The 23,129-nt window shown below is 37.2% G+C and overlaps 1 long non-coding RNA gene across 3 annotated transcripts in view; it reads left to right on the top strand.

The window, feature by feature from the left end:
* Positions 1 to 23,129, top strand: part of LOC129736672 (uncharacterized) — a 70,011-nt gene that overhangs the window by 11,906 nt on the left and 34,976 nt on the right. For all 3 annotated transcript variants that reach the window (XR_008733626.1, XR_008733624.1, XR_008733625.1), the window contains exons 3-4: positions 21,687 to 21,833; positions 22,779 to 22,896. This is a non-coding gene — a long non-coding RNA (uncharacterized LOC129736672). The remainder of the gene's footprint in view (positions 1 to 21,686; positions 21,834 to 22,778; positions 22,897 to 23,129) is intronic.

Raw genomic sequence — 23,129 nt, 5'->3', positions numbered from 1 at the left:
CAACAGAGGTTGGAAATATGGTTTATGTTTTCAACTCCCATGAGCTGTATGGGCTTGTGTCACTCTTGCTGTAGCTATGTTTTGATCAGGGGACATTTTCCTGTTAAGTCCAGCATAAAAGACACACAGAGACACTATGAGTTGAAAACCACCTCAAACTCTCGACAAAAAATTTCTATTGGTTTACCATAAAGTAATTTTAACTTAATGTGTTTATATTCAGGGAAGAAGTAAAAATAACTCAGAGAAAAAAGAAGTATGTGTTATGGTAATCATGAGAACAATTCAGCTTTTTTTGTTATACATCTTGGCTCTGACCTTTGCTCAATGATCAAGGTAGCTCCCCTAGACAGGACTGAGTGTGTCAAGATGTAAAGTCCCTTTTCATTTCCTGATCATGTACTATTCTTAGATAATTTTTTTTTCTTGTTTTTTTTTAAGTGCTTTAGTTTACTATTTATAGTTCCCACAGTCAGATATGGGAAGAAATCGCAGCCATATCCTTTTGCTGCTCTACAAGGACTTCAAAGTCTTTCTCAAAACAGAGAGTAGCTTGTATTTTTCCAGTTAATATTTTCCTTTTTTAACATGGGACTTCCTGTTACAAAAGAATGACTTGTATAAGGAAACACCAAAGTAAATGTTCTGCTCATTAGGAGTGCAGTTTGTAGTACTAAGTTGATTTTGCTGTGGTTTACTATCCGTTAGGAATTATTGACTAATCCATGAGAAATTAAAATAACAATAGCTATATCTGCATAAAATAAACAGTGAGTTGCATATGGAAATAAAGATAACAATTTTTACATTCCTCTCCACTTCCCAGCATTACCATGTAATCTTAACACAATAAATAGCTAAGAATTGTGTTCCATTTACAACCTTTGTACTTCTGTACTCTCAGCAATGCACATAGCTGCACACTGCTGTAAAAACAGATGTGTGTTACCAGTTGGTACTGTAAATAGCATGAGTATAGATAACATATAAACCTAATTTCTAAAGGAAAAAATATACCCAGAAATGTGGCCTAGACACCATGCTGATGCTTCTGGGCTTTTAAAGTGTTTCTTTCATTGATTGTGTGGGGGTTTTTTGCTTCCCCTTCTACCTACCAAAAAGTTCTGTGCAATCTTTTTGAACATCAAATGTTGGGAATTCTGTTTTCCTTACAATGACTGAAGGCAGCCAAAAAGTTTAGTGGAGAACTATGCAAAGCAAAACCTCGGAGCTTATGTTTGGTGGACGCAGTTTTATTTGCGCTTCGGCATTACAGGAAAACCAACATGAGTGACATTGGAGAACAAATGGGCTGAGAATGCTGACAGCAGCAGCAGGGTCTCTGCCAAACTGCATAGTCATGCAGCACCATATGCTTGAGCCCTTGCAATGTCCTCAGTTATGAATCAAAAATCTACAAGTGATTTCACCTGTTTCACCTGTACATTAGTTGTGAATGGAAGATAAGCTCCAAACTTCTGACACAAACCTGTACACAGTAAGTACCCAGGAGGTTCATATCAGTATGTTTGACAAGGTCAGAGATTCTCATATGGTGGATTGTGATTCCCAAGGTGATGAGAAAATGCTTCATAGAGGGTCACACAGTATTTTATACCAGAGTGATTTAGCAGCAAATGAGTTTTCCCAAAGTTGAAGAGTGAAAGCAGACCCTAACTGGTGGTTGCCAGTGACTCCAGTAGCCCCAGACAAGGCAATGCCTTAACCACTGAAGGCTGAGCCGTTCCTGTAGACAGATACAAGGTTGCAGGGGATTAAGAGAAAGCACTCAAAATCAGGTACAGGTTTTTCTTCCCTCTTCCCAGAGGAGCTCGGCTGACCCCGAGATAGCATGTTTGGGTCACCATCATTTCCTGAAATTTGGAAAATCCTGATCTAGTGCAATCTTGTCTGGCTGCCCCAGAAACCTTGTCCAGTGCTTTTCTATCTGCAGTCTAGCTGACGTTTCCATTTGGGAATATTTGCATTGGGCAAGAAATATGAGATAAATCAGTGGATTTTAACATGTTAAGCACAGACATAGGCAGCAGAGATTTGTGAACACTTGGTTAGATATCACAAGAGCCAAAAGCAGAAAAAGCTTCTTATAAATGTTCTGTTGAAAAGCTAGTATTTCAAACTGTAAAAATCCATTTTTTTAAAAGTTTATAAAGTTTACACAGCTTGTAGGAAATCAGTTGTAGGGACATTAAACATCTATTTCTATAGTTCTTTAACCTCATCTCTCCCTCTTCCCAAGTAACCAATAAAACACAGAAATGCCTATAAAAATAGCTGTTAGAACCAGTAAAACAACTTATTTACTTATATAAGATGCTTCATCCAAGTATATTTTTATCTGTATTGCATACTGTGCAGCATGCATTATCGTGTCTTCTTCCCCTCAGTGGCAGGAAAATGTCTGATCTAATTCAGAAAGTTCATAAGTTAACTATTTTTAAGAGTGGCATTGTCTTCACGTGGATAGCATTGAAACCTTATGTCTTTCTTTTTTCTTGTCTTGTGCTTTCATCTAACAGATATTTATGTTTTAAAGTACTGGAAAGCATTTAGCTTTAGAATCTATCTGTATCTTCTGGCATTCTGCTTAATTTCCAAGTTTTTACTTCAATGAAAGCAGTATTTCAGCAGCAAAGTATTTTTCCCTTTCTCATATCTACCTTCCAAGCCAAGTGTTCATTGCTAATGAGAAAACAGCAGGCTGAGGACTTGCTGAAAAGGGACAGTTTGTCTAAAAGTTTTTAAGCCTTTTTATGTGAAACTGAAAAAAATACATTGAAATAAACTTGCAAAAGCATGAATGATTTTAATAGGAAATATGAAGTAAGAACCAGCTAAAATTGTCTGTTGGATGGCAAAAGATCTAAAAATTAAATTTATCTGGCATCATTCTGCACTTGAAATAACTGGAAATATCTTTTATGAATAAGCACATGCTGGAGTCTATCTTAATCAACAGGCTACTTCAGGATGTACATGCACATAAGTATAACTCATTTGAAGAATGAGAGTTACACTGGTCTTGTTTACTTGCAGATCTGCTGTGTAATCAGTGATTTCTGAGGCCTGAATGTACCCCATCTTCTCTGAGCCAGCAGCTCCTTGTGTGATATGTCCCAGGGACATGACGGTTTGCACTTCAGGTCACATGCAGACGAAGTAGATCCCTGTGCCCTAAGCAGAAGGTTCATCTCAGCTCCACCCGCCTATTTGCCAGCATGCAGGTTAAAAGAAGTTCAGGTTGTGGGCAGTGAATGAGCACATTTAGGGAACCATGAGCTGAACCACGATCCTCTTTGTGCAGATGAATCCTTAGCTATACTTTCCTCCATCTGCCTCTGATAATAATGGTCATGCATCATTAAGGAGCTATGAAGGGGCAATCATGCAAGAATAAGTTAGTCCATGCATTCTTATTTTGTTCATTACATTTGCCTTGTTGAAATGTACACAATAATCCTCATTTGTGCCCTGCAGGATCAAACTCCTACTCTACCAGTTATTTCCTTCTCTTCAGAAACTTGTACTTCTCTGTTTCTGCACGTGGGTCACAGACACTATTGTGAATGTCAGTGACTAAATTTTGGTGTTAGATCCAGGGAATTTTGTATGCACTGATGCATCTCAGATCTGAAGAGGCTATGGGCCACCCAGCAGCAAGGATGAGAGTTTGCAGAGAAAGCGAGACACATCAGACAAACCAGGAATTTATTCAGTGGCTTAGCTAACTGCTGTATAGCAAGGAGTGACTCTGGCTAACTGGAAAGTCACACAGGTGGAAGAGAATTTGTGGAGACTGTTATTTACAATTATTTCCAGTTTTAAAGGGGTTCAGAAAGTTACATTTTTGCATCTCCTCTCCACACAGCTCTGACTTGTGACCTTTTAAGATGTTTACTAATCACCAGTTATGTACTTTGTCTTTATTTACCTTTTAAATTGTATTTGATTTTCCTGACACCAGGCAAAGCTAGTTTCTTTCCTAGGACAGAGCAGCAGAAGCAACTTTCATCCAGGGGGAGCTCAGTTCAGATGTAATGTCCTTATTACTGCCACCACTATGCCAAGTAGCCGGCATTTATGGTTGGACTCGATGGTCTTAAGGGTCTTTTCCAGCCCAAATGATTCTATGATGAGCCCTGCTGACTCTCAGGGGATTTTGAGTTGTTCCCTGGTGCTGGTGGTGTGAAACAGGACCACTGCACTGGAGTTGCCACTTCTTTGGGAAGACACTCCTGCCTTAGCCTCTCTGGTATTGAAACTAGTCATTTCCATGCAAATGCAAATTAAAAGTATATAAATAAAGAGCTTACAATTAATTAATGTATTTGGAAGCATTACATGTTGATCCCCAGAGAAAGAAATGAATGTAAAAAAATCAAGCTCTAGAGAAACAACTTTCTTCAAAGACCTGGCTTTAAAGTAACTATACTAAACATATTGATGGTAGGGTACAAAAATAAATGAAAACAGAGTACAACTAACATATAAGATATTCAAAGATATATGTAATGCTAAGAAAGAAGAAGAGTGGTCAGCCTGTTGGAAGTAAATCTTAGCCACACCTCAGAAGCTAAACGGCAAAGGCCAAGAGCATCTTTATATTAGCAAGTGGAAAGCTCTGCATAGGCATGAGGTCAGTGTCAGAAAATGCCTACCTATTAGCCACTTGCCTTTACAGAGATTAGATCTGAGATACAGCCTAATTGTTTAGCTCTGAGATTACCTGAATCACTGGGGTGTTGTTCCCTCTGGTCAATTATAACTATCTGTGGTTACAAATTAACTGTGCATATGCCCTTTCTTTGATTCCTTTTTCTTCAAAATCTCCCTTTTGAGGAACTGAGGATAAAATCTCTCACATTCTCATACAAAGGTCTAGAAAGTGCTACATCCCCTTGGATTGTCTTTATATATGGTACCTACTTGCTATTAGGGTTAGAAGCAGTGATTTTTTTTGCACAGCATCTTGCACACAGGGATCTTGGCTTACTGCTTATTTTGTCACAAGAAATGAAACAGTAACTTTTCCTTCTTCACGCTCTGGTCTGGCTCCAAGGCAAGAGCTGTGTATCCATTCAGCTACGTGGCTGTCAAGTTAAGCAGCTCGTAGAGCTCCCTGCTGGGGGAACTCTCCCACCCAGCTGCTCCTCCCCTCCGCAGCTCTTGCCCTTGCTCAGGGCCAGTGCTCTGTCAGGAGCCAGGGGAACAAAACCAATGGAAAAGAGCTAAAAAAAGATATGTTGCAGGCAGAGCAGGACTCCGGTTCACCAAGAACATGTGCAATAGCTGGGTTTCACGAGACTGCTTTTGATTACACAGTAAGGATATGTAGATTGGCATAGATATTGCCTTACTATATATTTCTTTCCTGTCTGACCCATGTCAGGTGATTTGAGGTGTTTGAATTTTGATTCTACTGAGAAAATAGTGGGGACTCCATGAAGATGTGAATGTGAACATTTGTGTGTTCAAGGGGTCCCTTTCTGGAGTTTGCTTGGAGGGCTGCTAGAGCTTCCCTGTAGAACTAAATGGCCTGAAACTGGCTGAGTGATGCCAGCTAAAGATGCTACCTTGCAATACAGAGCCAAAACATTTCCACAGTAAGGAGAAAAATAAATAAATTGCTAACAGTTTGGGAGGCTTTTTGAAACTCTTTCTATATAAAGCTGTTACTCAATCTGTCATCAATCTGCAATAACCCAGTGAAGAGAAACAGAACTATGGTATCAGTTTGGATGTCAGATCCAGTTGTAAAAAGCCGTGCTAAAAACATGCAAAGCCAAATTTGGAAGATCTTAATTTCATATTCCTGGAAAAGAATGCATTGGCAGAGACATGAAGTTTTAAGTTATACAAAGAGATTTGTCTAAAACATGTTTATACTCCTTATTTGACCAGTCTTTGGAGCTTGAATTTTCATATCTTTTTGCCTGAGCAGCAAGGTTTGCTTTCACAGTATGAAAGCTCTTAATCTGCCACTGGCATGGTTAAGTTCAGAGGCATTTGCACATCTTGCTTTAACATATACTGACCAATGCTCTCCAACTATAAAGAAGAATTTCACAAAGTAAATACTGAGAAACTCTTATGACTAGTGATTAAAAAAACTTCAAAAGAGTTAAAAGCCTATCTTGGAGCCTGCTGTTATGGACATTTTCCAAAGGTTACCACAAAAGATTTCATAGTCTCTTTCTACAGTCATTTTGTGTTACTGTTGCCTGCCTGCAGTTTTGACATCTCAAATTAAATTGATTTCTCTTTCTTTATGATCACATTTCCTTCTGCTTCCTCAGACAGGCTCTTCTTTTTCTTCCTATAGGACATTTCTTTTTTCTTGTCTGTCTTTCTTTGTTTTCTTCCCCCCGCACCCCACCACCCCCCACCACCACCACCCCCCCACCCCCCCACCCCCCCCCCCCCCCGCCTGGAATTCATAGGAACAGGAACTCAAAGGAAAAAAGGAAAAAGACCTTTTTGTCACATGGACTAGATTGTTAGAATATCAATTAGAAAATTAATTTTATAGCCAGCTCCAGTGATTTTAGTGGCAGAAGAGGATGGGGATTTCTCTGCCTTTTCCCTGATGCCACCGTTTTCCCAGAGATTCCTTGGGTCACTGGGTAGCACCTCTGAACTAGCTAATGACTCAGCCCAGCTACAAACACACATATCAAGAGGGAAGAGCAGGGAACACCTCTATGCTGTTACACAGGATCCTGTTGAACCCTTGGCTACTGTCTGAAACCTACTTCATGGTTATTGTTTTGATCTGTGCTGGAAACTACCTATCATCTTCTCAGCTAGGGATCTTATACTAGGCTTCTGTAAGCGTGAGTGTAGATTCCTGGACCATGCTTATGCTGTAAAGACATAGCATTAAAAAACTTTTGCTTGTATAAACTGCTGTGTTTACTTGCTAATAACGTATGTAGCAAATACATTAAGACTATGTTCCCTTATTTATAAAGCATTTCACAGTGTTTCCAGGCAAGTTAAAGTTGAACAATGACATTCTAATATGATCCTACTTATGCTAGAGACTGGTATCTTCCAAAATACTGGTGCAATAGTGGCTTTAACAAAGAGACAGCTAAATTTTCACTAAATCCTCAAAGGCAATTTACAGATCTTCTGTATATTCTGTCTAGGTTTTTTTCTGAAGAGATGAGTGATTCTCGGGAAATACTAGAAGAAAGTCTAGGAAGACTTTCAGACTACAATGGCAAATCCGTTATAACAATTTTCTGTTATTAAAAAAAACCAACCATACAATGCCTGGAGGTGTTGATGATATGTTTAAATTTAGTTAAGGTAAACAAATAAAATAATAATAAGAGAGCACTGTAGAATTCTGACATCACGCATGTTTCAGATGAGAGGCTGTCAGTAATTATACGCAGAAATTACACCTCTGATATTTCACTTCTGTTAATACATTGCCCTTGGAGTACAGACCCCACCAATTCTACTTCATCATCAGAGCTCAGGAAAATTATTCTTCCTAGGATCTATAGTTACAAAAGCTTTAAGACCAGCCATTCAGTTTACATGAAGAACACTAGGGATTTCTTCATTGTTCTGAGGGTTGTCTCAACAAATCTTTAAAATAAGAAGTAAAAAGGCTCATAAAAATGAGGAAACTCATTAAAACATTTGGTGTTTGTACAAGAAACAAATATGTTACTAAGAAAACTTACAGAAGATTATTTTCATTCTGGGTTCCAATTAAAATGAGCCATATCATAAGGAACTTGCATAAAGTCAGATTCAGTGGTAGCAGATCATGCAGAAGTCTTTCTGTGGTGTTCCCACTAACACACTGAGTTCATACCCAGGTATGAGCCTTGGGATATCATAAAAGTGTCAGAGCTGCTGGTAGACTCTTAAGCTTAAACATCAACATCGAGAATCACAAGGAGAACTAAAAGATGATTAACACTAGGGTTTAGATATTTTGTTCATACAGACAATATGCATGCTTTCTTTCATTCAGTCACTATAATATACTGTCTATTTGAAAGGTCATCAAGATGTCAGAATACTGCTTAAAAAGAATGGATGAAAACAGATTTCTGATTGCTCTTAGTTTTTTGAAACTGGGCAACAGGTTCTCAGGTACAAGCAGTTGTTATACATTCATGCGTGTTATGTTTAAGATTCAAACTGGGTAACTGTACCTCCAACTCAACTTATAATTAAAGGTTTAAGTTAATATTTTACCATCACAGAAGAAGTTGCCAAAGGTTTTTGTACATTTGAGCAATTTTCTTGGTCAGATAGCTTTGAAAGTACAATGTCTTTTGCAGCCTGCTCTGAACAGAAATATGGCTTTCTGCACGTAAGTGAGAAGGGCAAACACTCATGCACAAGGTGCTTTGGGCTGCTGAACCTGTTCAAAAGCTGTATCCCTCACTTCTGCTGTGTAAGCTGCCCCTGAGGCTGTGTGTTTGCAGCGGAAACAGTTCTCTGGCAGACTGCAAACCATTTCTTGTTTGAGAAATGTTTGCATGCATAACAGCATTGGTCAATGGATCTTGTTTACTTATGATATCATGAAGAAGAGGGGGTGGATAATGTTTGGGGTAAACTATTTCTATGCATATCTAAAACTGAAATGTAAAGAATCATAATAATCAAGAATTTTGGCAGGAATATAAATCTTCATGCTTGCACTTCAGGGTATAAAAGAACTGCTGAGCAACAGCAACAGGGAAAATGGTTTTGGACAATTTAATGAGGACTGCAAGTTTCCCTGTACATTTTCCTAAAGCAAGAATTACTGTAATATTGAAATTAATATTATTTTCTTTAAGTATTCATATTGTATTACTATTGTAAAAAATTGTAAGAACTAGCAATAATAATTATATGGAGACAAAAGATAAGATAGTTTCACTGGAGTGCTAGACTTCAATCTTCTCAGTAGCCTCATCAGTTCTGGTCTTTGTAAATAGAAACCGACAGAATTAAAGAAGCATAGTTCATATACATTGGATTTCTTCCCAGTTCCTAATTTTCCATTTCTATTGAGTCTGTGGGAACTGGTCTCAATCCAATTCCCATGGTATTTAAAGAACTGGCTTAAATACAGACATATTTGTGACTACATATTAAGATGAACATGCGCACACAGAAAAAGAAAATGCCCCACAGGAGATCAAAACCTGATCTTCTGTGCCTTCTTGAGATCAGAATATAGGAGGGTTTAGACTTGTTCTCCTGCAGCTGCTTGAAACATACTGAATCCATGGAAGTATATCATTGGACACTACTGTAACTTTATATCAAAGCTTAGAAACCCCTACCCAGACCTGGAGAATAAGCAAAACTAATGACATGAGGAGCTGTCTGTAAAACAACCAGAGGACAGAGAAATGGACGTAGTGCACATTTTGCCCTTCAAAATAAGTAGTTGTTACAGTCTAAGCCTGTAGTACATTTCTGTCATCCAGCGCTGACTTTCTGGAAACAGAAGCAGGAAGAAAGGTTTGTAATGACCACACTGCACTTTCAGTGCTGCTCTCCAAGCTACGCTTACATCCCTTCTTGGCTTTATTTGGATAGAATCATAGTGGCAACAGTGCTTTCAATACCAGAAAGCTTTAAATGTCTGGTATGTGATAGGGCACAAATCTTCCTACTGTCACAGAGAGTACTATGCTAGGATTGTACAAAGGTAATACAGAGCTCTACTCAAACACCACATAAGAAAGTATTCAATTATTATAAAAAATTAAATTGCAAAAATTATAAAACATCTCCCTGTTCAGTTGAGAAGAAATCAGAAACTTGGATCTGATGTTTCTGAATGAACTTTGAGAATTTCCTTTATATACAATTGGCCAAAGGAAAAGCCATGAAACTGAGCACTCTACAGATGCTGAAGAATTAAATCTTTTTCAGGGTTAAATCAATATTTCAACCTTTTAGGCTTTGCTGCATTTGTCACTGCATGTATAAAACAATGTTAGGCATATGGCCTAGACCCAAGAAATAGTGTCATGCTTGCCAGCATAAGTCGATTATATTATTGCTATAGTATTTTTTTCTTTTTCTTTCTTTCTTTCTCTCTTTCTTTCTTCCTTCCTTTCTTTCTTTCTTTCTTTCTTTCTTTCCTTCTTTCTTTTCTTTCTTTCTTTCTTTTTCTTTTTTTTTTTTTTCCAACAGCAAATGATATATGAGATGAGGACCTGAAAGACACAACTGCAATCTGGGACTGAGGATGATGGGGTTAAAAGTAGTTTCTCCATCGTACCCAATATAGGGAGGCAGATTTTCTGCACAGTGCTTTTCTTTACCAGAGGTATTTATCATGAGAATCAGTGAGCAAAGTGAACATATGATAACTAATGAGCTGCAAAATACAGCATGCCAAGTAGAAGAAAGGAGAAAAGAAGCTGCGTGAAGATCGTACTGCTTTTCTGGAACACTTCCTGCTGTCTCAGTATCTCTTATTTTTACACTGGTATATTAGCTCTGACTCTATGAGTCAAAGTGTCTGGCAGCTCTCATGCCAAAAGAATTACAAGTGGTTACATGGACAAGAAAGAGATACTGATTCTGCTCCTTTTCCATTGGTACCTTTTGTTTTTAAAAGTAAAAGCAGAAGCAATTGTAGTATTTCATACAAAAAATTTCCAGGGTAACAGTGAAATGGAGAGGGGCCTGAATGTACTGTCCTTAGAGTGGCAAAATCTTCAGTTCAAATCAATGAGATTTATCCTGCTCTGAAGGGATGGCAGGATGTGCCAGGTAAACTTACAACATAACTGTAGCCTTGAGTGCGAACTATGAGCAGCATTTGGAAGGCACCAGGATTTTACAAAGCAGCACTACCCACAGTGAGACACCTTACATTTGAGTTTACACCAATCTACCTGATTTAAAGATGCTCTGTGCTATAATGATATCTGTCAGTGGCAGTGGAGGAATACCTGTTTTCCAAGCCATTTGTTGTAATAGAAATAACCTGTTTCTTGTGACTACTCACCACCCTTCCATCTGCTAAACATTTGGAACAGACACTTTCCATCCAACTTGGATCAGATACTAACTACACTGGCACAAATGAAATGCTAAAGCCAGATATTCCTGCTCGGCAAAATTTGTCCCAGGCAAAGCTTAAAACCTTCTTCCACTTGCAACATTTGACATGCTCTGTTTGTTTTAGCTAAACAGGTCCTGTGTAATGAAATACAGAATTTTGTAAAGGCTATTTTTCTACCATTCAAAACCCACAGCTCTCTTGATTTCTTGAAGCTAAGAAAACTGCAAAATTGCAAGCACTCAGTGAGACAACAATATATATATTAATGATAATAGCAAGGATGTATTTACAGGATTGCAAAAGATGTGTTTTATTCTTCAACGAATTTTATCATGCTCTGCAGAAATTTTCAACTGTCCCACCGTACTTCAGCCTCTGATACTCAGTTGTTGCAGTCCAGGCTTTACAACGACCCACTAATTTTAAATGCAGGTGCTGCAGAATACAAATTGTGCCAAGATGCTTCTCTGCACACTCTAGTTAATCTGTTTTTCTTTTAAGTGCCAGTTTACATAAGTAAACATAATTTCATGAACTTCTGGGTCTCTCTCTAGGTTACTTAATATCATCTTAAGCCTTCTCCAACAATGCAAAAACCGGCATATAAACCCACAGTTTGCTGGTTTTCTGAAAGAGCAGAGCTTCACTTTTTTTTTATTTGCGCACCACATAATGTAGCCCTGAGATCTGTCTGTAGGGTGCAGCTTGTCATGCCCTGGTGTTCTTCAGGGTGAGAATCCCAGCTTTTAAAATACTTGGAGACTTTTAGTTTCTTCTATAAATACAGACACAGTAATAGTAGCTGCGGTAGTATGTTCTACAATGAATGGAGATTAAAGTCTCTCTTTTTTGTAATAAAGATGCATATTTACCTCTTTTTTTTCCTTCCCTTACAGCCTTTTATTTTCTAGATGAATCTCTTCCTTTTCATTAAAACTTCATAGAAAATGTGATTCTGTTATGTACCACACATACACACTTCAGTATTCGTGCAAGTATGGCTCCAGATAGGCTCTCATAGTTGATTAAGTTGACGCTGGAACTTGAAAAAAACAACTGTGTATTTTATTCCAGTAATTCCAGTATAGACCTGATGTATTTTTGCTCTTTCATTGAGTTTTAATTCAAAACATAAGGTTTTGAACAGTAATACCTAATGCTGTTTGTTTCCCAGCTGGGATATATCTCACTGAAAGTATCTATTATCTAGTAATGACTAACATGTATAAATATTTTATACTTTTTCATGACTCAGTACCACAAGCTATCAACATGTGGTACATATTTTTGCTCTGCACAGTAGAATTGGGAACTCTACACTGGAAGGAAAAATGCATTATTTTTTTTTTTTCTACATAGCTTCTTAATGATGGAGTAGGATGATGAAATTTGGGATCAGCTTGGGAGGTTTTCTTGTTTTTATAAGTGATTGGGACTGTATGTTTTCTGTGGCAAGCAGTTTTCTTTTCATTCCACTTTTATTTCCTTCACTGGTGTCTTGGAACACATGTCATTACCAATGTCTAATTCCAGAAGACTTTCTTAATGCATCTTAAGGCACTGATCAAAGAGAATGTGATTTGCTACTAAACATTCACAAGAGCACAGATTAAAGTCCCATATTTTCACTTTTTCAGTCCTGCAGGACTCACACTGATCTTGTATAAAATTTTAAAATTCATGAACTTTTGACCTTGTGCCTACTACGTTGCTGAACACTGAACCTTATCCCTCTGGTAAAAGTAGTTTTTCAAGGTGGCTCAGAATTAATTTAGACATTTACCACTCACTTTTTCATTTAGCAGTATTTTATGATTTAAAATTATAATTCCAGAATTGTTCAAGCTGCTTTTTTTCCTGAGATAATTAATATTTGCATTTTTAATTAGTCATTAAAGTCTTACATTTTTAGAAGGTGAATAAAGTGTATTTTATCTGCTTTACCCTAATTGTGTTTTAAAGGATTCCACAAACTCAGTAATTATGTGCAAAGATTCTTGTTTGTTAGTCTCAAGGGACTGCAAGAAGGTAAAGATATAAAATTAACTTTTCAATAGGACATAGATAAGAGACAGAATGCTTGGTAGTTTATGTCACCCACCAAGCAGCAAAGAAATATCACTCCTTTGTAGTATTTTTGCAGCAACATCAGGTCTTTGTTAACAGTTCTGTGATAACAAATGACCCTAAGAATGGCTCTTTGGTTCAGTTCAAGAGCCTTTCTAATAACCCACAGCTGTTTGACAAGCAATGGGAGTGGGAGTTTCTGGGAGCTGTGCTTAAGGACCTCAAATACTGCTTCAACTGCCTCCTATAACTTCTTTGGGGTAACCAGTCTGATGCATTATTTTAGCCACAGTAGTTTGTTCCTGGTTTCTTCTCAGTTCCTGACTGTGTATTTTTTCTGTTACTCACATGAAAGTTACTCATTACATGGAAAGAAAGAAGGAAGGTAGGTGCATTGTTTCAAAATTGTACAAACATACTGTGAAAAAGATGAGCATTGTGAAATCCAGTATTTACTGAACTCCCTGTCTGGGTCACTTCAGAGATAGAACAACTGCTTGACAGACTATCACACTTTCTTCCTAATTAATATAGAGTATAAAATAAATGGAATGAGGCCACTGGTATGACTCTTAAATTGAATTAAGGATTTAGCTAGACCATATAATCCTAAAAAAATTAAAAAGTGACAAATACCATACTGAGGCAAAGGTGAGAAGAATAAGGGTAAAGATATTATGAATATTTTCAGCTTAATGGACGTGTTAAAAAGTTGGACTTGGTTATTGCATCATAAGAATATGTTAGGAGGTGTACAGTAATTTTGCCATTTAATTTTTATGTGAGAATTAAAGCATGGAGAATACAACTTATCTTAGACGAAAAATATTGAAGGTACAAATCACAGTGGAAAAAAGTGGGTATTTCATATTTGTGTCCAGAATTAAATGTAAGAAGGAAAAGGCATAAATTCTAAGGTAGACTCTTATTCCATTGCATAGTGTTACGTGCTTAACATGGTAGTTAATTTCTTTGATCTATTTCCAAAGTAGCATAAAAAGTCATTGCTATAAAGAGGCTAGAATGTCTCAGTCTTCAGCTGATATTGTTATGACATAACATGACCATATGTTGCAAGGAAATAAATTATTTGCATCAGTATTCTCATGTGTGTGGTCTATTAATTGTCAGTTCACCATTGTTTTAAATGGATTTAACAAACTGATTGTGCAGCGAAAAAAGCCATTCCTTTTCTAATTAAGTTATTAAACAGTTCAGGTGGTAACCTCATAAGCAGTTTAAAACCCAACCTATATTGCTACTGATGCAATTTCAGTTGGACTAAAGTTTCAAATTTATACAAATTCATGCACTTCATACAAGATATAAGGCCACCAGACAGCATACTCCAGACATGTTTCAGGTTTCCCTCAAAAAAGTTCATCAGAAGAATCCACCCACAGTCTGGTTCCACATTGCTGGAGAAAAATGTGACTAAAAGCAAAATTTTCACGTTTCCGCTAAAATCATCATCACAAAGAAACTTGTTGCAAACAGGAGATGGGTGAATGTTTTTGTCTGGAATGTTTTTCACCCCAAATTACCAAACTGAGTTAAACAAAGCAGTCCCTAAATTAATTGTGATTGTTTTCAGTGAAGAAGAATGGAACTCCAAAACGATCCAATGTTGAAACATCTTGCTGCAAAATTTAAAAGCAATGCGCTTTCACTATCAAAACAGCTTTTCTTGTAGGAACTGAATTTCTATGTAAAAATAGATCTCTCCTGTTAACTTTGAGAGTCCTAAAAATATGAAGCAAAGTATTCCATTTAGACATGAGTGAAGTATTTTGCTGTATACAAAAGTGAATTTTCAGGGGTTTATTCCAGCTTGTTTTAAAATTAATCTTTTCCCAATTCAGTCAGTGGAGCACATATTCAGCTATTCATAGGGCTCTGATTCTGTTTGCAATTGTTTCTCATGTTATTTGGAAGCAAGTGGTAGAAATCAAACTACAGAGGAACAGAATACAATAGAAAGAACAGTTATTAAAAGGAAAAGGCAGGTTGGTGTGATGGAGGAATCAGACCAGAAAGTTCTGCTGATACATCAGCAAACACTACTGGAGAGCCTGAGAAAAATTGCCTGGTTTATTGAACAGCCCATTAACTAACTTACGGGCAAAATGTGGAGAGATGAGTAGTCTGTAGAAGAGGAAAGGTCAGAACTTAGATCTGTTACCAAATCCCCTTTTGACCCCCCTGTGCTCTGTTCACAATGTGTGACCCCTCCATGGGTAATCTCTATTGTACAACTCCAATATTAGGAGACTCTTTTGGTTATGATACAAGTTAGACTAGTCACCAACAGAAATTCGCTTTCAAGCTGATTGAATTTGGAGATGAAACAGCTATATTCAAGCAACAAAGTTGTTCCCATGCACCAATTTTGAATGGCAAACAGTTTGACTGATGCAGGGCCAGGAGGAAGGGCACGTGGAATCTTTAGGGAGATTTTTATGATGAGCAACAGCACCTCCAGCCCCTGAGCAAGCAGTAGTTAGGAAAGATACCAAGAGTTGAGGAGTAGCATCTCTTCTTTTTTTCTTATCCCAGTCCTGCTGGGCTCCCACAAAGACGTCTAGCCCAGGTGGTGAAAGAACAAAATATAGCAAACAATCACCCTGCCAAGTTGTTCCATTATCCCTAGTCAGAGCAGGGTTCACTGTCTTCATGGGGATTACTGCCCATTTGAAATTGCTCTGACTCCAGATACAGTTTGCTGTGATTCTTACCACCCTGAAATGCTTTTCCTCAGTGGAAAACAGAGACTGGAGCTACCCAACACAAGATCACTCTTTAGAAAAGGAGGACTGGAGCAGGGCCAGGGCCTCATTTCTTATGCAGTATTGACTAAGTCAGTGTCAGAATTTATGTTTTCCTCAAATTATGACATAAGAAAAAGTCCTTTCATAGCTTATTCAGCTAGAAAAAAGAAGAAACAATAGCATGACATTTTCTAATCAGATATTTTCCCCACTTTTCCAAAAGACAGTGTCCATCTGTTTTAGCATCTGCTCAGTGTAGTTCAAAATTCTCCCAAACCCAACAAATATGAGAAATGGCTTCATTGCCTTCAAAATGTCAAGATCTAAGAATTTCCTGGAGAAAAAATGCATGTGTTGTCATTATTGCTGTAAAAAGTCTCTCTGATGCTTGATCCCTCTCCTGTTTAAATACAGTATGCAATCTCCATTTATTTCAATAGGTTTGAGAAAGGTACTTGACTCAAAATTGTGATGTTTCCAAACACAAATTATTTTTTAAAAGTGCAAAAATTTGCCCTGCTTTAAACTAAAGGCACTGACCTTTTGTCGCAGTGTCTTTGGAGCCCTTACAGCAATAAGATGAGCAGACTATGTCCTTGAAATGAAGTATCACTTCTAACATGAAACTTTTGATGGAAAACATATTTTTGGAGTAATAAAATAATCCGCACAGGTTGTTTCCACATATCTCACTATCCAACAGGGGAATATGGGAAGGAGTTGTTCGTGAAAGGCTTATGCTGTCCACCTTTTTCTTTCTCTTAGTGCTCACTGGCAATACCCCATTCTATTGTGTTCGATCTTCCCCAGACATGCAAAGCAAATGCTTTTGCCTCTGTCTGAAAACATGAAAACATTAAATTTTCCTGTCATTTCTGCTAAGACCCCCTGGAGGGTACTCTTTGGATCACATTTTTGCCCTCAGGTTTGCTCCTTCTGCAATTCCAATGATCTAGGACACTTCACAAAAGTAATTTGATATCAATATTCATAAAATAATTCAAGTTGGAAGAGACCTTTGGAGGTCATTCAACAGATCCGCCTCATTAATCAACTCACATAGTATGTTCATAAAATAATTTTATCTCAATGATCATAACCTGATGGCATATCAGATATATGTCTGCCTGGCATGTGAACGCTTCTGCTGAGTAATACATTTACAAATTCACTTGTTTTTTCATGCATGTTTTAGACTGTTTTGTCAGATTGAATTTATCTCTAAGTTATAGTTCCTTGAATAAATATTCTCTCTCGATATGACAAAAAATAATGCCACAACATTTCAGTTCAGTCAAAAGAAGTGGAAAGGAATACACCGAAAAACAAAATTACTGTAGTTTGGGATATCTTTTTTCACAGCTTTTCTGATTGCTTAACTCTGTACTGCCTTCCAGAAAGTTTTAGAATTATTGCATCTTATCTTCCACATTCCTTCCTCTGTATGCTGACCCTTCCGCTGCCTTGCACGTTATTGATTCCAAATGTGATCTTCCAGCTTGTGTTTCTGTCATTCCGTGTTGTCAGTCTGATACTACCTGCTTCAATGAGGAAGACTGGTCTAGGCACAGATTTCCTGAAAATATCAGCCAGTGTCTGACAGATATTACTAGCATGAGGTAATCTAACCGTAAACTACCAAAAGAAATGGAGAATCTTTTCCCTGTGGGAGCCAGATGAGATTCCACATTAACCAGACAATAATATGTCTATGAAAGACTACTTACACTCAAAACATGTAGCAAATGCATTTCTGATTGGAATAATCCCCATAGCCCAGGGGTTTCAGGCAAGGGGAATGAGACATTATTCCATTGGCCTTGTTAACACTGAGGTAACTGCCCCTTTTATTGAATCCCAGTGGTCCATGTTTAGCCTATAGTAGCAGCAAAGACTCCAGGTTTGCTCTATTTTTACCACTGAGCAGGATGTGAGGTCTGAAAGTAAGGAAAAGTTGTTTATGCACGTATACTGACAGCTACATTCGTAAGCAATGAAGTCTGATTTATCCCACCAATTTCTGTTCCTTCCTTCCTTTATCCCACAGTTTGAGTTGTTGCTGGTTCTGATTAGCATTTGTACATTTCCATGAAAACTGGTAGATTGTTTAAAAGAAGAGGTTTGGAAATAGCAAAGGATGACAACAACCAGTGACTGATACATGAATTGTGTTAACAGTGCTGCTATCCTACTGACAAATGTCAGGATGAATAGTAAAGCAGGATGAGAAACATCATGATGCCTTAAGAGAGACGTGAAATACAGCGCAATTAAATGTAGATGACATACATATCAAAACAAATAGGTCTAAATGGCTGACCTTATTTATATAAAGAATGACACTTATATGGCAAAAGGAATGGAATTTGAATTACTATCTTTAAATGGCAGTACTTAAAGAGTATGAGGCTTCAGCAGTCTTCTGTAGAAATAGATGGATATAAGAGAGCATGATTTAGTGATGGAAAAGCCTCCATTCAGTACATAAATCTCATCAGATATTCTTTATCTAAAAGCTGTGTTACAGCCTTATCATCAGGGTGACTAAAATTGAATGAATTAAAATATCATCTGGAATTAAGTCAATCCCTTTGTTATTATTCATTCTATCAATGGAATTCTTATGACAAGAGGGAAAAAAAAATTAGCTGATAAAATCAGCATGATCAGTGGTTTCAACCTGAAATGATTATTGCTTTCAGTAAATCGGTTAAAACATGAGTTGTGTTAATGCTTCCTACTTACTAATTTTTAGATATATGGACACATTCGTTGAATCAATAGGATTATACTTGCTTTTGAGTGTACAAGAGCTGGTCTATACATTGTTTTTGGTGAGAAATACAAATAACAGCTAGAACATTTGGTGCAGATTTAGTTACAATGATACAAAATACTTATTTACTATGATGTAATTACTATCCTTCTTTTTGTCTGATAAATTCTGTGGAGGCTGGGCTCCTAATCCAGGTTGCTTTGGAATTAACTTTGTAACTGAATAATGCATTTGGGAGAACGGTCCCTAGAAAAAGGAAATTTATCTTAAAGAGTATTTAAGTGATAATATCAAACCAGGAAAATTAATAGCAGCTGAAACTCTGAATGTAAAATATGTTTTTATGCAGGTTGCAAAAAGGATTAATGCATGTATCAGATATACATATATCCTATGTACAGATTTTTACAAAAGTTCCCATTTCTGAATATTAGTGAATATAAAATATACCTCCTTTTTTTAACACACATTTGTGTCAATAGAAATATGAATAAACTCTCTTTGATATGTCAAATTCTTCAGTCACAGGAGCAGTTATATGTATTTTCTAACACGCCTTTGTTTTTACCTGGGAACACTCTCAAAGGCATTCCTGTGAGTTTCTGAACCTGACAAAGGGTTTGCGTTTAGAGGGGACTTGTAGCAGTGCATGTCCCGGGGGCTGGTTGCCCCCGCAAGACACTGGCTGTTATTGAAGCAAGGCATAGAGTTCTGTAAGTGCAATAAGAACAGTGTATTGCTCAGGTGATTGAACTGATGAAGCAGCTCAAATCTTTCCTTGTGAGGAAAAGCTGCAAGAGTGCTTTAAATTAAACCACTGGTTTCCAACATGTTTAACTAATCTTGTAACAGGAAGGAAGGAGAAAAACTGGGAATATGTTTGATTTTTTCTTTTACATTCCCACTAATAACAAGAATAAATCAAAGAAACTACAATAGGATGGCCGGTTTGTTTATCCTTTAGCAATGTGTGCTTTTCTTTATAGCATCTGGGAACTGCTGCTTCTGTATCCCAAGAATGCAATTCTAAATATTCTGTATGAGTTTTTTAGAGGAGACCTTATGTACAGAGAAGTATCTCTTAGTGTATTTAAGCCTAAGCATAGATGAAGTATAATGAACAATCTGTTAAATGTTAATGTAATTTATCCTTTCTTAATTTACAAACATGACATATTGCATGTATTTAGTGTTAATCTGTTTTAGACACTCATTTGTTTTGACCTATGTCCATAATATATTATGTACCTTGAGATATTTATCTTGTCACTTTGAAACAAGATTACAATTAATATGACACACATGAGTTTAAATTAGTACTCCAACTAGAGATGTGTGAGTAATGAATTAGCCACAGCCTTGAACTGTTGGCAGACAATTTAAATTGCCTGCCTCTTTCTGATGCACGATCTGGAATCATTAAATATGTACATGGTCTTAAGTCAACATGTTTTTTAGATCAGTGACTGAGCAACACTCTTTGAACATTTTTTTCTAGGGGAAAATAACCAAAAAAAAGTTAGTTTGGGACTGTATAGTCAGATGTCTGAATGCAAACAATTCTTCCACAGATTTGTTTTGTCACACCACATTTGGTTTGCTATTGCAAGGTCAAGCCTAAAAAGTTAAGTGGTTGCCTATAGGAAGCAGGACTGTAATTGTGATATCATTAGAAATACAGAATTGTGGATAATACTTTATATTTGTGCTTGTCACTTGTCTGTTTTTTGACAAGAGGAGGCAGTTTTGATGGGCTTCCCGTGGTCCTTGTGGTTTTTATCCTGTTATCCAATTTTCTGCTGCACTGCTTTCCTTCTGTCACACTGACTGCTAGCCAGCCTTGCGTCCTTTACTGGAAGGGCATACAAAGCTTTTCACTATAGTGGACAGAGATAAAAGGAGAGGCAATAACAGGCCTGAATTTTGATAAGTACCTTATGTCCCCTGTCCAGGGTAAGTCATACATCATCTATATATCACCTGAAGGTCTTTCAAATTTACAGAAAAGCTAACATTTATGGAATATGTGTATATAACCAAGTATAAACTTTTAAAAATCAAATAAATCCTGGAAAAAGAGAAAACAACCTATGATTTTAAGGGCTATTTGTGGGCGACAGGGAACCACTTAATTTTAGTGACCCTGTATTCTTTGAAAAAGTCAGAAGCAAAAAATTCCCAACCATAAACCACAGCATAAGTCCTAGTATGTAAGTAAGTGAATACTACCCAGTAAAACTCTACCCTTTATTCATTCAGATCATAACATCCAATAGTCTTTGGATATGATTTTCTACTAACTTTCTATTTTTTTTGGAACTGGAGTTTGGCAAGAACAAGATTGAGTGTATACAAGGGACATACTCTGTACATGTTTACATGCTGATTTATTCTGCTTTAGATGTATCTTATATAAAACTAAGTTAATCTTTGCTGATGGTCACATTTGCTCCTATTCATTGAAAACAAGTGTAAAAGATGTGTAGGGCTTGCACAAACCTTGGCTTTTTGTTATACTTTATGCCAAAATTATCCATCTGACTGTTTTAAAACCCCACTCCCCATAAACTTAAGGACACAAGCATAATCATGTAGCCAAGATATCAAGGCTATGTCTGAGCCAGGTAGGAGCGTTTTGAGTGCTTATGCCTAGGTTCATGCTTCATTTGGACTCCATCATGACGGTAGGAGGATTTTGTAACAGCCTACCTGCCTCTCACCATGCCCTGGCTGCTTTGGCTGGGACCTGGAAAGCAGAAGTGAGGGGAGCAACAGCACACAGCCATCAGGTTCCCAGCCTGGACAATCAGGAGCCTAGGGCAGCTGGTCTCCCTGGGGCTGTGTGCCATCTAGACATGGCCCAGGAGAGCTGTATCTCATTCCATATGTACTGCTCTAGGTCTTCAAACAGCTCCCAGCTACTTTGTTTCCCTGCCTTCTTTGTGCATAACTGAGGTAGGTAGAAATGCTCTTCTAACAGTTGTTATTTTGTCATATGCCATAGACTGCCAGTAACATTCCTCTGGGCATTGCCAAGAAAGAAGACTTTAAATGGAAAGAAATTGTTCTGTAAGATGTCAGAGACAGCTGTGTCACTGAAAGAAAGTACATCTAATATGGTCCCATCATCACTGATAAGTAATAAGCAAAGGTATTTCTCCTTATTTGTTAAAATATATTTTAAGTACAGGGAATTTTTGGTTTATCTAGAAGTTTTTCTGTATATCTTACCTGTTACTCTTCTTGCTAGACTCAATATCAACATCTATAAAAGAATAAATAATTGCCCTGAATATCTGGGAAAATTTGATAAAGCCATTTTGGTGGAATGAGGCAGTCTCCCAAAGAAGCATCTTAATCCTTGTTAGTAACTTCTAAAACTGTTTTGAATAATGTAGTAAGTCATAAGATTATAGATATAACCCCTACTTTAGTCATAGGTTGGGGTATGATTTAGTAGATGTCTTTTTATAACTTTATTTTTAAGAGGGTTTTTTATATGCCATATGGGGTGTAGGATGTAGCTGGAACAGATTGGAGTTCATTAATCAGTAATTCATACTTCATACAGAGCAGAATTGGTGTTAAAAGTAATTAATTCTTTAACATTCTTGGTCAGGGACAGCAAGCACTTACAAGCATAATGATTGCTGTCTTTACAGGGCTTTTTCCACAGCCGCCTCCTTCATTCCCACATGTGAGAGTATGCAGTTGCATGTTTGGAAATGAGTGGTTGCAAGAGTCAGCATTCACACTGGTTTATTAAGAGACAAAGGTGATACAGCCACAAAACGAATTTAGTTAGTTACACTCAGCAAATCTGGGGTGAGATCACAAGAGTTACGTGATATCATAAGAAACCTGGCCACATAAAAGAAACTTAAAGGTATTACCAAGCTTTGAAAAGTCAAGAAAACGGAAATCAGATTAGTCTAATGCTCTAAGGTTTGGTAGGTCAAAGAGGAAGAAACTTTTATGTGAAGAAATAAGTGGGATTTGTATTATATACTGTAAGTAGCTCTAAAATGCACTACGCAATACATTAGCAGGATATTTTTACATATTTTTGTCTTGTTTTATTTTATACTACCAACAGTCTTAAGAAGTCTTGCTTCTCATTAGATTACTTCAGTCTTAATGAATGGATGACATCTGGTAGCTGCCATGCCTAGGATCTCAGTCAACAGAGCATGCACTAAGGACTCCTCTATAAGGTATGAAAGATGTCCAGGAAGTGCCTTCAGGCAAAAAATGTCTCTGAATTCTTAATCGCTTATGTGACTTTCTTCTGTACTAGTTTTATCTGTACATATAATATGGCATCAGTTTATTAGTTTATTGACCTGTTTATAGCGGTACATGTATCTTCTACTTTTATTCTGTTCTCTCTTACATACTTATGTGTGGTTTTCCTCATGAGAAGCTAGGAGTGTTTTTTTGGTTATGG

Source organism: Falco cherrug, chromosome 8 (assembly GCF_023634085.1).
Source record: "Falco cherrug isolate bFalChe1 chromosome 8, bFalChe1.pri, whole genome shotgun sequence".
Lineage (NCBI taxonomy): Eukaryota > Metazoa > Chordata > Aves > Falconiformes > Falconidae > Falco > Falco cherrug.
Note: the sequence above shows the minus strand (reverse complement) of the source record. Positions and strands in the feature narration are given on the sequence as shown.